At 41.3% G+C, this 18263-nt stretch overlaps 1 long non-coding RNA gene across 1 annotated transcript in view; it reads left to right on the top strand.

The window, feature by feature from the left end:
* Positions 1-18263, top strand: part of LOC132232390 (uncharacterized) — a 53000-nt gene that overhangs the window by 8345 nt on the left and 26392 nt on the right. The window contains exon 2 of the long non-coding RNA XR_009452418.1: positions 17375-17455. This is a non-coding gene — a long non-coding RNA (uncharacterized LOC132232390). The remainder of the gene's footprint in view (positions 1-17374; positions 17456-18263) is intronic.

The raw sequence follows: 18263 nt of genomic DNA, 5'->3' as shown, positions 1-18263 counted from the left end.
ATCTCACTAAAATAACAGGGTCTTGGCAGAGATGAATGGGGAATCTTGCCCAATACTTGACCACACCAAACTAGCTTTCACATTTACATGTACCCAAATATACATGCTTCTTAATTTGAAAGGGTAAGGGTAACTTAATTGTAAACAAAGAAGTTTTATTGTAGACTAAATAGTTTTAGAGTTATTCAGTTTAAATTTTTATTTGTAAACTGAATAATTTGTTTAACTGAGCAGTTATTTGTGTCTTCTTAGCACTGGTTATTTTATGAGTTGCCTCTTGATAAGAATGGTGTTTGGGCAGCTCATCAATGACTGCATGGTGAATTGTGAAAACGATGAGGAAAAGAAATACTTCAGGATGATCTAACATTAAATGTGGAGCTTCGGTTCCATTTGAGTTACATGTTAAGGGCTCATAAAAATGCTGTGACTTGTTCTGGGACACCACAGAGCCCCTGCTAAGAGCGGTCCAGCTGCAGTATAAATGGTGATATTTTCATACGTGAAGTGCTAAATGATCATTTAGTGATCTTTCAAGCAAACCACGGAGGAAAGCCACAAATTACTACAGCTGACTTTGTGTTGACACTTACGTACACAATCAAATAGGCTTTTCTCTAAGTGTCTCCATTAAAGGAGGCTGCTTTCAAAAAGGAAAAATATCCCCTACAACTGGCTATAGGGATAAAGAACAAACATTGACAGAAATTACTGTTGTATTTATCAATGTACTTTTACTATGCTATAACCCTATTTTTATAATCAGTTATACAAGCAAGTGATGAGTGAGAACAAATTGACACTGTGTCCTCATTTTCTTATAAATAAATGGCTGAGTAAAGTTTCTAATTGCCTTATGACCATTAGGATAATTGACTATTGTTAATTGCATTGGCATCCTGCTGAGTTAGTATGGAGCTCAGGCTCTGTTTGAGTTACATGTTAGGGACTAGGTTTTTGGAATTTTGAGCCTAGTGTATAATAATCACTAGGGCTAAACGCCCTATGCATGACAGACTCTTAAGTGAATAGTTATAAAGGAGGAAATGGTCCCAGAATAAGTGCCAATGGTTTTTAGAGTGATACCAAAAGCCATGCTATGTTGTGGGATGTCACTTTGTGGACAGGATGCTCTAAATGCAGAACTAGATTGATGCAGCATTGTAGTGAGGGTATCTAGAAGTTTGGCTTTTAATTCATTCTCAACAGATCTTAATTTCTTGAAATAATCCCTAAACTGAAAGAAACTCGTTTAATTTCTCTATTCCCCTTTCACAAACCTCTGTCCTCAGAACATGACTCCCACTGGGAGACTTGAAGTCAAACAGTTCCTAGATTTACTGATACAGGCTACTTGCTACTATGAATCTGAGAAATTCAAGGGAGGTGTCTTACCAGGAGCTGAAGAAGCGGAATTTTAGGTGTGGTTAGTGAATGACTGAAATCTGCTTTAGTAGACCTCCTCGGAGACAGAAAAATGTTCTCTATAGTTCCAGTGGGCTCAAAGCCACACAGTACTTTCCATTCCATAGTGGACTTCCTCACTGCTTTAGAATGATTGTGTGGCAGGATGGAGAGTTGCTGGAATTCATATGTCAAGTTCATAACTCTAAGGTGGAAACACACACACACACACACACACACACACACACACACACACACACAGCTTTTGCATTCCTACAGAAACCACTTGAAATGAGTCATCCTCTAGGGGGCAATAGAGTATGATATAGGCTCAGAATTGACTGGATCAAGTTCCTCAAGGAAGGATTGATCACAAAGAATTATTATAAATCTTAGAAAACATTAAATAGGCTCCAACTTTATTATAGCCCCCCGAGGTTCCCCTAAATTTTTTTCTGATTAGTAAAGCTAGGCAGGCTGAAGTAGACCTAGAGATGACTGTAGCTGCCCTGCACTGCAGATGAGTGAGCCTATACCCAGGCCTGGAGAAGACTTGAGAAGGGATGAGGCAAGGCTGACTCAGCTTCTTCAAGTGGATGCTTTTAAGTGAGGCTTCGGGCCCCGAGGGAGTGCCCAGATGGGGAGTGTTTCCCTTTATTTAACTTCAGTATGATTTTTCAGCTATGAACTCCCTATATTTTATAGCACCCAGAATGGGGAGGGGGAGGGGTCCTGAACCTATTCTGATTCCCCAAACATCAATGTCTTGGCTTGGTTCCACATTCTCTCAGCTGTGTTGATGCAGGTCATCTAGTGCTCAAGTGCAAAGAATTCTGTGGCATTACCTTGCTCCGCATGTTATGAAAACAAGGACCCTGGGTGGGTGGGTGAGCTCTAAAACCCCACTGCTGATGCATTTCCTTTCCAGTGTTCTGGGAGAAATTTAGGTGGGCACAAGCATGGCCCACTTTCCAGATTGCCTGGTGGGAAGCCTCTCTAGCCCAAGCAAAGAAGAAGAAAAGCAACTTGGAGTGTGGTGAGTGGTAGTGGTGAGTAATACCAACACGTAAGGCATTCTTCTCTGGATAGTGGCACGTAAAAATCGAGCAGGGTAAGGGTAACAGAGAAATAGAATTACTTTGCAAATATCCATAGCTTCCTTCACCCACCCCTCTGATTTCTTCCAAGGAGATAAAATTCTTACAGGTTGGATCTCTATTTTCCATGCAGATTTTGGATGATGGGGTAATTCCTATGAGAAAAGCAGTCAAAGCACAAAGTGAGGATGAACTTGACATAGGGCTGCATGCAGCCCGGAAAGGCTCTGTGGGCAGCTGGAGCTGTTAGTTAGGGATGAGTAGGAGGGTCTCTCTTCTGGAAGGAGGTAGATGAGAGAAAGGATGTCAATGAGGGGCCATGTTAAGGGACTGAGTCGAGTATTGTAAAGAGATGAGGAGTAAGAAAACTATTTTTTTTAAAAAAGAATGTTAAGTCATGTGGCTTATATTAAGAATACAATATTTGTCTTTAGGCATCTTTCCCCACCAAGAGACTTAGTAAAGATCCCAATTACATTTATTTGTTATTCCGGAATAGGCCATTTGGGGACAGGAACTCAATTATGTTTAGATTATAATTCAATAGTATATTGATTTAGAATATTATTATCTATTAACCTAAAATACTTCTTTGAGCTCTTTTCTTCACTTTATATTTTGATCATACACTTTCCTAAGTAACAATAAATCTGAAAATATTTTAGAAATGTATTTTTAAATCCACAGAATAATAAAGTTCTAGCCGGGTATTACCAGGCTTCCTGCCAAGTACAGTAATTGTTACTTGTGGAATTTTCTTAGAATGGCCAAAGCATTTGACTCAATAGCTCTAACTCTGGAATGAGAAGCTGGGTGGAGACATTAGTCTGCTGGAAAGTTGGTGGGTTAGTTCAAGCCATATGCTGGAAGGAGAGATTTTTCAGTGGAGTCACTCAGCAGATCTAAGAAACAAGGTATATGTTTTCTTCAAACTGAATATGGAAGAAAGTGTTAGGTCCCCTTTTCTCCTAACAGATTGACTTTTGTCTTCTTCCTCTTGCTTTGTTGTTGTTCTTTATACTATTGTAATGAACCATTTGTTAAATTACATTCTTTTGGATATACAGTGGAGCCTTGACTTACGAGTGTCCCGACTAATGAGTTTTTCGAGATACGAGCCGTCTTGGCCGATGTTTTGCTTTGAGTTGCGAGCTAAAATTCGGGTTACAAGCCAGCTTCAGATACCCCACTGCTAGTTGGCGCAGCGGACGTCACAGTGAACGCCACAACATCAGCCCAGCATCGCGTGTCTCACTCGTTCACTTTTTGATTTGACATACGAGTAATTTGAGTTACGAGCTCCGTCACGGAACGAATTAAACTCGTAAGTCAAAGCCCCACTGTAGAAGTAAAAAGGACCATACTCAGGTCATATTAGGAAGATGAGGCTAGTTATTTAAGAACACACATGGAGTGGAAACAACCACAAGGCTATGAGGAGCTGAGCTGATGATGATAAAGACCACAGGGCCACAGTCACTGCTTAGTCAAGGACACCAAGCCCACAGTGTTCAGCCACAGTGTCCAGATCTGGGCTTTGACATTCTCCTCTTAGAGAATTGGAGTTAAAACTGAATTTCCTTGTTGTTCTTTCCCATTTGGTAATGTGTGGAACAAATTAATAAAAATGAAGAACATAAATGTAAGCAAATAATTGCAAATGGTATTCCCTAACCGCAGAAGTTAATTTTTAAAACTTCATTTGTAAACAAGCTGGTTTCTCTCCAAAGTATTAGTTGGGGTGTGCCCAAATGTAGAAATCAATTGAAGAACAATTTAAAATTTTAAATAGTTCTTCACTGCTGCACATTTATTAGGCTCTGAAAGTGATTACACTACCTTTGGTTTCCTTCCCATTTTTATTTCAATCATTGAACATAGTTGTGCACAATTCCTGCTTGCTTTTGAAAGTTAAACCATTAACATAAATGGTTAAAAAGTATAGTTTTTCTCTTTTCTGATTTGTCCATACTTTAAAAACACTGAACCATGAGACAGGGTTGTGCAGATCTCATCTGAGACCCTGCAGATCCGTGAGTTTATTTACAAATGGGCCTGCATAAGGTTTTCAGTGCACCTTGGGGCTCTCATCAATTCCATTATTCCTTGGCATGTAAGTCACTTTAATAGTCATTATTTTGGAAAATTACTCTACTAATCATGATGTAATTTCCCTTCTTTGTCATTTATAAATAAAAAGATCTGTACATTTGTATAAGAAACAGGTGAAAAAAAAACACTACTCAGAGTAGATAATATTCCTCTGTTATGTCTATAGTATCTGAAATATTTCCTTATTCTTTCCACTGAGACGTATGAAACTTTACCCAAAAACTTCTTTAAATAAACTTAAACATTACTTAAAGGGATATCTATAGAACTTTTCAGTTCACAAATCTCTAGAAGTTAATTTGCTTTGCATAGAATCAGCCCTTGACTAAGCACATAGAGAAAGAAGCTCCAGAACTAGTCCACGCACAACTCACTGGAAGTCAGCTGGGACAAACATGTGCTTAAGCTGATTTTAGACTCAGAATGTAGCTTATTTACATTTTATAAATACAAAGTATCCAAGAACCACATTTATTACAAATCTAAGAATAAGTGAGATCATTTGTTTAAAGTTTGTTAGAATTTTCCTTTGGCATTTTATGGGGGTGTAGTCCCCTCTCATATGACCCTCTGAACCACAGAAGTGGGAAAGTTAAAATCTATACTTCTCAGAGTCCTCTGACTCTAGGGTTCAAGAATTATGTTCTGCATTCAGATCGTGGTGCACAAAATTTGAAGTTCTCCTTCAGTTTCTGCTGCTTTTCCTATAATTCTTCAGGAATCGGGATTCCCTGCTGCAAAAGAGCCCCCAGGTCATTTAGAATAGCTTGGCGTGGCTCGGGTGTGGTGCAGAGCCTCGGTGGTGCTGGATGGCCTTGCGACTAACAGTTACACCTTCCAGACCCTAGACTGCAGCTAAGGTAAATGTTCCCAGAGCAATAGTTTTAGGGAGAGCTTCCAGATTCCCAATTTTCCTAAACGTGGTTTAGGTGGCAGCTCCCTGGGTGGGCCAGTGTTACAGAATTATTTTGGAATTATTTCAAAAGGCTAGTCTAGAGTCCAAGACTCCAACTTTTTAAATAATGTTATAAGGACCAAATTCCCTGATTTAAATTACTTTCACCTTAAAACTGTAAATCCTGATTGATAATAGTGATTAATCAGTAGGTTAGGTATTTAACCAACTTGGATTTGAAGGAAGTGAGCATCAACTTACTGTTAAATGATGGTCTAGTTTGAATCTATGGTAGCTGGTGGTGAATGGTTACATCAGTTATTACGTGTATCACCTAGGATGAAGTGCATATAGAAACGTGGCTTTAGTAACTGAGTGATAAGGATCAAGGTACAGTAGGATGGCAGATAGGTAAACTGGCTGCTGTGCACTGCACTGGAGAGATTAAAAAGAGAAATGAGAAAAATTCAAGGCTTTAAATTATCTATGGAATGTGGTTAGAGAACCAGGGAATTTTTAGCCTTAAAAAAATCTTCTTTCTTGTGGCTGTTGGTAGCCAAAAATCAATCACAGAGTCTGGTCCTATGGCTTGTTTAATTACAACATAGATTGAATTCAAAGACTGGCCAGGTTTCTTATGTGAAAATGCACTGCTTGGGAGAGTCAGATTCTGAGATTTGGAGAGGTGATCCTTGGGTGGATTTGGAAAATTTTGCTTACCCCCAAACTATACCCATTGACCTCATGAGAAGTGGTCTCTTATACCCAGTATTCTAGTCTTTCCTTGCTTTAAAAACCTGTAGTGAGCTTTGCTGACATCGTCACCTTACCAGGGAATGCTAATTTGCTTCATGTTCCATCCTACTTACATTTCTTTCAGACCCATAAGTAAAATCCGATCCCAGACACCACAGGAAACCAATTACAAAGCCACATCAGAAAGGAAAATACTTTTCACTTCAAAAGACTGCAAAATTTTACTAAAAGAAGTAAAGAACTGAAAGAGGGGGGGATTCTGTAATACTGTCAATAATAAGAAATACACATATTTTTAAAAAAGTAAATTATAGAATATTCTAGGTATCCAGAATAGGAGAGAAAATTTTATGAACTCATGTATGAAGAACCCATATGCTATAACTAACCTTTTTGCAACTTCTACCTATAGTTGTACCAACTTCATTTACAAAGGAATATTTACTGGGATTGCCAGAAGGGAAAGGAATGCTGGGTAGCAGAACAACAACTGTCATGTCACTAGGATAAGCCATTGCCCCAAGGAGCCTATGTACCATCAAAATGCCTGAAAAATCTACCACAAGCAAACCATTACTGTTGTTTATACTTTTAAAAATGGAAAAGACTTTCTACTTAGGGTATTGTCCTCATTGTAAAGGTGAGACGTTAAGTAACCTGTCTAGAGTGGTAGAAATGGGACTTGATACAGAGCTTTTGACCTCAAAGCTCCTACTCTTAAAAGAAAAAAGGAGTACGTAAATAATGCAAATGCTATAAAATAAATTTCTCTTTTATAACTGTCCCTCGGATACCAGTTTACCTGGGTGTCTGTTACCAATTTCTTGTGTACCCCATATATGTATGTATATATGCATATACAAGTAGGCATAAATAATTTTAAAATAGTATTGAAAAAAGATAATATTGAGATATTATTTTATGTTTTTTAAATATATTCATTTTACCTGTCTTGGCAACCATTAGATATTAGTACAAGTGGAGTGTCCTCATTGGTTTTGCTAATATCTACACAGTGTTGTCTCTCTAGAGTTTTATTTGTGTAACTAGCCTTACTTATAGATCCTTAAATTCTTTCCAACCTCTTGCTATTATGAAAACTGCAATGAATATTCTTTTATATATAGCTTTAGCTAATATTCAAGAGTGTATGTAGGATATATTCCTAGAATGGAATTTTTTAATAAAGGGTTTTAGTGTTTTTGCTCATCACTGTCAAATTGCCTTCTGAAGGGAGTATTTCAGTTTGCACTCCCATCAGCTATCTATGAAAGCACCTGAAATATTTCCTTACTCTTTCCACTGAAACCTGATGAGTGGAAATGGTTATTTTCATGTAGTTTTAATTTGCATTTCTTTTATTTTGGGTGATTTTGGGGTAGCTCATTTGAAGAGAACAGGTGGACGGACTAGTCAGATTGCAAGATCTTACCATTCCCACCAGCTAAGCAGCCTTGGGCCAGCTCCCGCTGGGAGACCAGGGCTTTATCCAAGTCCACAACAGGGGAGAGCCATAGCAGAGAGCCTGCCCTCGCATCTGCTTAGACACACTAGTGCTCTGACCTGCACAGAGCTCTCTACATGGACTCCTTCAGACACATGGAACAGGCTGGGGTCTCGCTGCTACATCCTGATGGAGAGGGTAGGAGCCAGGGGCAGGGTCTAGTCTGAGACTGCTTGGAGCCTCCAGAATTCTCTCTTCTGTCCATTCATCCTCTGGGTATTTTCCCCAAGACTCAGCTGGTCTTGAGTGCTCCTGCCAATGAATGGCTCAGGCAGCCAGCGACCACGTGAAAAAACTTCACTGTTTTTGTTTGTTTTCTAAAATGTATTTTTATTGATTTCAGAGAGGAGAGAGAGAGAGAGAGAGAGAAACATCAATGATGAGAGAGAATCATTGATTGGCTGCCTCCTGCACGCCCCCTACTGGGGATCAAGCCCACTGCCAGGACATGTGACCTTGACCAGAATGGTACTCCAGGACCCTTTAGTCTGCAGGCTGATGTTCTATCCACTGAGCCAAACAGGTAGGGCTTGCCTATTGTTTTGACACTGGTGGCTCTCAGATGGCAACTGTTCACAAGGATTGTATGCACTCCTGAGATTTTAGGTGCCTAACCTTTTAAAATAAGCCCTAGACTTAAAGCGTGTTATGTCATCTAGTTTGAACTTGATAAAGTACATGAAAGCAATTTTAAAAATTGCGTGGTTCTCTGAGTGTAAATACATGGACATATTTTTGAAAGCATCTACTTCAGATTCCTGAAATTTATATTTTATCACAGATAACTAAATATTGTTGTTTCAAAAACTTGATTATTAGATCATTAAGATTTTTATCTGGATTTACATAAGTAGACAAAATGCTTTACTATTGATTAGTAACAAGATCTCTTAGAAAATGTATGTAATATTATGTAGTATTGTGTACTCAGCCTAATAATCCAAGTATATTTTTTATAGCAAAAATTCATGGTATTTTCTGGATTCTTATCAAGTGCAATAAAAAGTTAATTTGTTTTGCAACCACTTTCTGCCCCAAACTGAAAATTAGAAAATTAGGAAAATTGTTATTAACAGGAAATGACATTTGTGTTCCAATTTGGTAAAATAATTTATGCAATTAAGGAAAAGTGAGTCATAGTGCAGACTGCAAGGTTTAGGAGTCAGACACAGCTGGGGCCAGTTTTGCTTCTACCACTAATTGCTCTGTGCTTAGAGATAGTTACTTAACATCTCTGAGCCCTCTCAGTTGTTTCGTCTATAAAATGGGGATAATAAAAACTATCTAGGCCCTGGCCAGTGTTTCTCAGTTGTTACTAGCAGTGGTTCTCAACCTTCTGGCCCTTTAAATACAGTTCCTCATGTTGTGACCCAAGCATAAAATTATTTTTGTTGCTACTTCATAACTGTAATGTTGCTACTGTATGATCGTAATGTAAATATCTGATATGCAGGATGGTCTTAGGCGACCCCTGTGAAAGGGTCGTTCGACCTCCAAAGGGGTTGCGACCCACAGGTTGAGAACCGCTGGGTTAGCGCATCTGCCTACTCACCAAAGGGTCACAGGTTCGATTCCAGGCCCCAGTCGGGGAGCATGCAGGAGATAACCAATCTATATTTCTCACTGTCCCTCTCTCTCACTCTTCCTCCCATCTCCCCCTCCCTCTCTTCCACTTTCTAAAAATCAATGGAAATAATATCCTCAGGTGAGATTAACAGAAACAACAACAAAAATTATCTGGGAAGATAGTGGAAAGAGTCAAAGCACATAGAAATCATTCAACAATGGTACTGTTTATTATTCTGAATGACATGGAAAATGAATTCCGAGCTAAGAGCAAAATGCAGTTCCTTTTAATGGGGAACAATTAGGTTCCTGAACTAAAGCTGATTACAGTTACTATAATGTAAATTAAACCATAATCTCTTTGAATTATAGAAATTGCTGTATATCTAGTAGGATAGAAACAGTTTGGAATTTGTAGGTGACTTTATAGTAGAAAATCAGTGCCTCATGGGTGGAAATACTACTCCCAAAGTTAGAAACATTGTGTGTCCCTGAACAAGCCTCTCGGCCACACTCCTCCACAGTGTTATTGTTTCTAAAATACTGGGCATGGGGAGCCATTTTGGGGCTAACATTAAAAGACATAACGGCTTTATTTTGGAAAAATCGACTCATCAATATATTTTTCTTCATGGCTATAAAAGTATTTAAAATGAACAAAATAAAGTAGTAAAAACTCTTGCTATTTATTTTTTTCTTGGATGATGAAGTGCTCATTCAAGTCTTCTTGGAAAAGATTATTTCGTGCTCTGGTCAAGGTGGCCTGTTTTCTTTTTGTGTTGAAGGGCTTTGAAATTAGAAGTGATTTGTATTTTCCCAGGGAGTGTCCACTTTGGAAAGAAAGAAAATTATATGCCTGAAGAATATGGTTGGCCGATTTATTGTTGTTTATGTCTGTGCTAGGCCTGAAAGGAAATACATAGAATTCAAGTTTTTTTTCTTCTTCTGGGAAATATAGTGACCCATTTTGTTTGATGATAGAATAATATTCTTTCTCCTGTTCTAGTGTGTTGAAAAATGAATTCTTGGAGCATGAATTCTTTGATCTTGAATTCTTGGAGCTCACAATTTGAACCAAACCACATATTTATGTAAGAAATGGAGGAAAGAGAACAAATCAAAAATCCTTCCTTACAAGAAGGTTTCAATAAATATATGAGTTTCTCCTCTTCTGAACAATTGCTTAAGCACATTTGATTCCTCTCAAGTGTTCATTTTGGGAAATTGTCCACATAAATAACTTCTCTCTGAAACTATTTCATATTCATGTGGACTTGTTCCTGTGTCCTGTATGGAAAAACCAGCATCTCAGCCACTTGGGATAGTATACAGTACAAGACTGTGATTAAGAATGTGTAACCGCAATTATCCTTGGATCAAAGGGAATTTGCAATGAACATATAAATCGATTTGTAAAGTGTAGATAGTAGAGTCAAAGAGTAATCTTTAAAACCTAATGTTGGCACAAATATTTTATTCACTTGTGCTAGATGCCCTCTCCTGGTCACCATGAGTACTGTTCAGGGACTCATTCTAAGATTCTGCTGTATTAGGGAACTTAATATGTGCAACTCCATGCTCTGCTTCCTCTGTGAGGAAAGAAACCTGAAGACAAGTGACTTTAAACTTTACAAGAGTTGGCCTCTTATTTTCCTCCCTCTCCGAGTGTCAAGCAGTGTTTGATTAGTCTTGTATAGTGGGATAATACTTTAACTGCTGTTCTCTTTTTCTTGTGACTTCACCATCCATCCATGGAGATCCTGCATATGGCCTGTTGGTACATGACAGGAGGGATGTGTAGAAGGGAAGCCAGCCAAGGCCCTGAGCAGATCAGTACGTGCACATCTCCTGACTCTCCCACACTGGCTCACACCCCCGCAGCCCCAGGAGCATTAGCCTGGGGAAAGCAGGGCACCCCGGTGTGATTGAGTGTTAAACCTAAGTAGCTGTGAAATCACTGAATTTTATTCATTTTACCTTAAGTTTTTGGCACCAGGTAGAATGGGGGCTTCAGAACCAGAAGTTACATACATCAATATTTTTATTGATATACTAGGGGCCCGGAGTGTCCCTCAGCCCAGCCTGCCCCCTCTCACATACTGGGAGCCCTCAGGCGTTGACCCCCATCACCCTCCAATCACAGGATCGGCCCCTTGCCCAGGCCTGACGCCTCTGACAGAGGCGTCAGGCCTGGGCAGGGGACCCTAATTTCCCCCCATCACTGGTTCTGCCCCCAGCCCAGGCCTGAGGCCTCTGGCCCAGGAATCATGCCTGGGCAGGGGACCCCCATCTCCCTCTGATCGCTTGCTCCACCCCCTGCCCAAGCCTGACGCCTCTGACCCAGGCTTCAGGCCTGGGCAAGGGGACCATCATATCCCCCCAATCCCCGGCTCCGCCCCCCGCCCAGGCCTGATGCCTCGGCCAGAGGAGTTGACCCTCATCACCCTCCGATCACCAATCACCGGATCGGCCCCTTGACCAGGCCTGAGGCCTCCGGCAGAGGTGTCAGGCCTGGGAAGGGGACCCCCAGCTCCCCGCGGTTGCAGGCACCCCCCTGCCCAGGCCTAACGCCTCTGGCTGAGGCGTCCAGCTCGGGCAGTGGGGACCCGCAGCTGCAGCGGCCCCGCAATCATGGGCTCCGCTTTAGGCCCAGGCAAGGGACCCCTAGCTCCCGGGACTGCCAGCTTCGACCGTGTCCAGCTCCCATCGCTGGCTCCACCCCTACTTCCTGCTATCACTGGCCAGGGCGGCAAAGGCACCTGATTCTCTGATCATGGCTGGGGGGCAGGGCAAAGGCGGCCCCAGGGCCGCCTTTGCCCTGCCCCCCAGCTCTTAGCTCCCTCCTGGGTTTCTGATCACTGTCAGTGGCAGGGGGCTTCTTCCTGCTTTCCCTTTCGCCTCCCTGCATTGTGCCTACATATGCAAATTAGCCGCCATCTTGTTGGCAGTTAACTGCCAATCATAGTTGGCAGTTAATTTGCATATAGCCCTGATTAGCCAATGAAAAGGGTATCGTCGTACGCCAATTACCATTTTTCTCTTTTATTAGTGTTGATGATATCATCATAAGCCTGTTTAAAAACGGATTGAATTAAGAACTCCCATGCCTCATGATTTCAATAGTACAACAATTGTTAATCATGGAGCTTAGAGTATCAGAGTTGAGAGAGACTGCAGATGTCCCTTAGTCCAGTTTCTAGTCTAGAATATACTTGAACTTTCTATCTTTTCTGAGAGGATGAGGTAAGTGTGTTTCCCCTGAAAAAGAACAGGCTTGCTTACACTTTGTTTAAAAAGCAGTGGTTTCCCCAAGCTCAGTGTTCCTTAGCTGTGATGCAACCCACAGTATGTGCCGAGTCCATCTGAACATGCAGGTGGGACTTGGGGACAGGGAGAACCAATGTAAGTGTGCTGCTGCTCATGCGCGTGCTGAGCCATGGGCAGCAGGGTCCTGTGTTGCTGATTCGGGAGTCTCCTGTCTGCAGCCAGCGCTCAGGAAAGAACTGGTTTATTAGTGTGTAAGGAGGGTAAAATCAAATCCTAGACCTGAGAGCAGTTTCCCCATCAAGTTGTAAATATTTTTTCATTGTACTATTCTACAATTAATATTTTAACTTCTTTGGGTTAATTAATGTTTCTTATTGAACTATTCTGCTTTGATGATAAGCTACTTATAAAAATGAATCAATAGAAAAATACTCAATATGAAAATATGTTAATCTTACAAATTATGTATTTCCTATCAGAAAGCAAAATTTTAATAAGGCACTCTGTACACTGTGTTCTTCCAAACAGGAAAATAGCTAAAATTCAGCATAGATTTTATAACTGTTTGTTTCCTGAACTGATTTTGAATATGTATCTATTCGTTTACCACATTAGTGCATACCATACTGTTCCTGGATAGAGGAGGTGCGCAATTAATACTTGTTGAATGAATAAATGAACAGAGACACTCTAAATTTTGTTAACTCTGTGATGTGGATGCCAAGATAATGTCTCCATAAAAATGACTACCATGAGTAAATTGCACACAAAAAATGACTGGAATGATTATGGGAAAGTATTCATTATTTTAAGATTGGTTTTATTTTAATGCTATACATGCTGTCCTAATGATCTTTCCTATTAAAAAATGAAATAGAATCATAAGTATAACATGCCTAAAGTAATAAACAGAAAATGGAAGAGAAAAAAGTTTTTTTATTATGGACAACTTCAAATATAAATGACAGAATAATAATAGAGAGAATAATATAATAAGCCACTAGGTACCCCACCATCCAGACATGGCCAATCTCATTTCATCTATAGCCCCTGTTCCTCCACTCCTCTGCTAAATTCTTTTTAAACAAATTCATGAGGCATTTCTATTTATATATAAATACTTGAGAACAAGCACATTTTTAATAAAAAAATAAAAACTTCTAGGAAGAATAGATGATTGTCATGAACTTAATATTTCTAGTCAAAGTAAAACATGGCCAGTGCTATTTCTCCCTTAAAGTACTTTTAGACCTTTGGCAGGGTCAGCTCTCACCTCCACTGAAGCAGACACATATTTTAAAGCTCTTCTCATCTTATTTTTTTTCCTTTGCTTTTAATTTGTGTCATTGAGTCGAGAATGTATTGCTGATTTAACTAGATCCAGGCTAATAATGGAAACAAAAATCATTTTATCTTTATATAAAGTTTTCCATTAGAAGTAAGAATATTTTCCAGTTACCACCACTTTCAGAGTAAAATTGTTAATTCTTCACTTGTATGATGGGAAGTCTAAAAATAATTATTTATCTCTATTAAAATAGTTATATTTTAAATAACTCCTGATGTTAAAATTTGGGAATGAAAACAATTCTTTTTTTTTTTTTTTTTTTTTTTGAGAGAGACACACATTGATTTGTTGTTCCACTACTTATGCATTCATTGATTGCTTCTTGTATGTGACCTGACTGGGGCATCAAACACACAACCTTGGCATATTGGGATGATGCTCTAACCCAGTGGTTCTCAACCTTCTGGCCCTTTAAATACAGTTCCTCATGTTGTAACCCAACCATAAAATTATTTTCGTTGCTACTTCATAACTGTAATGTTGCTACTGGTATGAATCGTAATGTAAATATCTGATATGCAGATGGTCTTAGGCGACCCCTGTGAAAGGGTCATTCGACCTTCAAAGTGGTCGTGACCCACAGGTTGAGAACCGCTGCTCTAACCACCTGAGCTTCCTAGGGGGCCTAAATGGAAACAATTTTGAGAGTTAGGTAAGTATATGTACATATTTGTGTGTTTGCACATACACACAGTGGAATGTCTTCGAATTTTGAGACAATCCTGTAGTTCCTTGACTTATATTCGGTCAGCACACACAGGTTTAGCTGCCCTTTCTAGAATAATAAGATACTGGTCGGTAAATAGCTGCTGTTCTAAGCTTCTTGACTGTTCTAGCTGTTTAGGCTGCCTGCGTTGTTCCACGATCCAACATCTAAATGGTTAAAATTTAGCACAGCAGAGAGCCTGGATGACCAGTTCTATCATTAGGCAGCCCCTCCTCCCTATGTGAATGGATAAAAGAGCTCTGGTACATTTACATAATGGATACTACTCAGCTGTAAAAAGGAAAGAAATCTTCCCTTTGCAACAGCATGGATGGACCTGGAGAGCATTACTAAGTGATATAAGCCAATCAGAGAAAGACAAGTAAGTGCCCCCATCTTACTAATTGTTAAATATTTTGAGCCCTAGCCAGCTCAGTGGATAGAGCGTCAGCCTGCAGACTGAAAGGTCCCAGGTTTGATTCCGATCAAGGGCACTACCAGTTGCTGGCTTGATCCCTGGCCCTGGTCGGAGTGCATGTGGGAGGCAACCAATTGATTTGCCTCTCTCATATCAATGTTTCTCTCTGTCTCTTTCCCTCCTTTCTACTTTCTCAAAAAAAAAAAAAATCAATGGAAAAATATTCTCAAGTGAGGATTAACAACAACAACAACAACAAAAATTTGAAAAACTGCTTAGGTTTAGAAGATGGTATGGGATTGAACCAGGAAGCAGATAAAAGTTGGAACAAACAGTGGAAGGAAAATAAGGGATAGTCCTAGGAAAGCAGGCTGGAGATTACTAGAAAACCTGGCTGAGAGCTCCCTATGGGCATAAAACAGAAAAAACTTACTCAAAGTGAGAAGACTGGGTGGGAAATCTATACTAATAAAAGCCTATGTGGTCATCACGTCCTCATGCCGTGATGACCTCATGCCCTCACTCCATAACAATCCATCAGCAGGAGGCTGCATGCGCATGTGGGTGGGAGGGGACTTGACATGGGACTCCTGGCGGCTCTGCACAGTGACACTGGGGGCAGGACCCCCAGCTCTGGCCTACCTCTTTGGGGCAATCCATTGAGGAGCCCCGGATGGGAGGGAAGGGCCTACCTCTTTGGGGAGATCAATAGCAGGGCTCCCGCACTGTGAGAGAGCACAGGCCAGGCTGGGGAACCACCCCCCTTGCCCCCACCCTGAATGCATGGATTTTGTGCACCGGACTTCTAGTCGATTATAAAGACAACTAGAGGCCCAGTGCACAAAAATTTGTGCACTCAGGGGGGGTCCCTCAGCCCGGCCTGTGCCCTCTTGCAGTCTGGGTCCCCCTCGGGGGATGACCACCTGCTGGTTTAGGCCTGCTCCCCAGGGGATTGGGCCTAAGCTGGCAATCAGACATCCCTCTGGCAGCCCGGGAGCCCTTGGGGGATGTCCACCTGCCAGCGGGGAGCAGGCCTAAGCTGCATTCTGACATCCTTAGTGCTGCTGAGGAGGCGGGAGAGGCTCCCACCACCACCGCTGTATTGGCAGCCATCAGCCTGGCTTGTGGCTGAGCTGAGCTTCCCCTGTGGGAGCACACTGACCACCAGAGGGCAGCTCCTACATTGAGCGTCTGCCCCCTGGTGGTCAGTGTGTGTCATAGTGACCAGTCATTCCCAATCTTTCTGCTGTTAGGGTCAGTTTGCATATTACCCTTTTATTATATAGGATAGAGGCCTGGTGCACGGGTGGGGCCGGCTGGTTTGCCCTGAAGGGTGTCCCGGATCAGCGTGGGGGTCCCGCTGGGATGCCTGGCCAGCCTGGGTGAGGGGCTGATGGCTGTTTGCAGGCTGGTCACACCCCCTTCAGGGTGGGGGTCCCCACTGGGGTGCCTGGCCAGCCTCACCCAGGTTTGAATCTGATGGCTGTTTTCAGGCTGGCCACACTCCCTTTAGGGTTGTGGGTCCCCACTGGAGTGCCTGGCCAGTCTGGGTGAGGGGCTGAGGGCCGTTTTCAGGCTGGCCAAGCCCCGCCCCCCCCCCCCACCCTGGTAACGGAAGCTCCCAGCCTCTCATTTTTTTTCTTTTTTTTCTTTTTATTCTGGGATTTATTTACCTTCTATAATTGAAACTTTGTAGCCTTGAGAGGAGCTCAGAGCCGGCCAGGGCGGGCGGGAGGGAAGCTTGGCTTCCTCCATCGCCAGGGGCAACCCAAGCCTCCTGCTTGCTCCAGCTCTGTGGTCACTGCCTGCTGAAAGGAGGTATCTGGGATTTATTTATCTTCTATAATTGAAAATTTGTTGCTTTGAATGGAGCTCAGAGCTGGCTACGGCAGGCGGGAAGCTTGGCTTCCTCCATCATTGGGGCAACCAAGCCTCCTGCTTGCTCCAGCTCTGTGGCTGCCGGCAGCCATCTTGGTTGGGTTGATTTGCATATAGTCACTCTGATTAGTTGGTGGGCATGGCTTAAGGCATAGCAAAGGTACAGTCAATTTGCATGTTTGTCTTTTATTAGTGTAGATAATAAAAAATTGAAAAAGATTACATACAATGCCTGTACTGAACACTTTAAAGAAAGTACATGAAAACTGAGTTGGCTTTGTTGATAAAGGATGCTGCTGGTGGGCACTGTAAAAGCATTGCTATGTGCTGCAGTATGCGTGTCCTGGGAATATTTTTGTAAGAAACTCTATTGTTATGACAATTTGCCAAACTAACCAATATTTTCCATTCCTCTCTGTAAAGCACAGTGATTGGTTCCCACAGCTTGGTGCATGTTCATGGTCATCAGGTTGTTTGTTCTCCAGCCTGCTGAGCTGCTGCCAGGTGAGGCATATGTTTACCTACATAATAGTTGTGTTTGTTCCCAAACCTGTTTGTGCTAGTTGTGCTTACAACTTTAAATGTATAAATTATTACATAAATTAATGAAATCTGGGGGAGAAAAGGGAAAACTGTTGTTTCAATGAAAATTGAGTTGATAGAAATCCCTAAAATTGCTACTGAATTACATGTGGACAATTAGTGTAAAAAATTGGAAGAGGGGTAAATTATTTTATTTTACTTTATTTTTTTAAATATATTTTTTATTGATTAAGATATTACATATGTGTTCTTATCCCCATGTTGCCCCCTACTCATGCCCTCACCCCCCCGTTGTCCGTGTCCATTGGTTAGGCCTATATGCTTGCATATAAGTCCTTTGGTTGATCTTTTCCCCCTTACCCCCACCCTCCCCTACCTTCCCTCCAAGGCCCGACAGCCCAATCAATGCCTCTCCATCTCTGGATCAGTCCTTGTTCATCAGTTTATGTTGTTCATTATATTCCACAAATGAGTGAGATCCTGTGGTATTTATCCGCTCTCCAGTTCCATCCATCCTGTGGCAAATGGTAAGAGTTCCTTTTTCTTCTTCCTCTTCTTAAAGAATACCTTTCAGCATTTCATATAATGCTGGTTTGGTGGTGATGAACTCCTTTAGCTTTTTCTTATCTGTGAAGCTCTTTATCTGACCTTCTATTCTGAATGATAGCTTTGCTGGATAAAGTAATCTTGGTTGTAGGTTCTTGCTATTCATCACTTTGAATGTTTCTTGCCACTCTCTTCTGGCCTGCATGGTTTCTGTTGAGAAATC

The sequence above is a fragment of the Myotis daubentonii genome, chromosome 4, assembly GCF_963259705.1.
Source record: "Myotis daubentonii chromosome 4, mMyoDau2.1, whole genome shotgun sequence".
In the NCBI taxonomy this organism is placed as follows: Eukaryota; Metazoa; Chordata; class Mammalia; order Chiroptera; family Vespertilionidae; genus Myotis; species Myotis daubentonii.
This window is presented reverse-complemented; position numbering and strand designations above follow the sequence as displayed.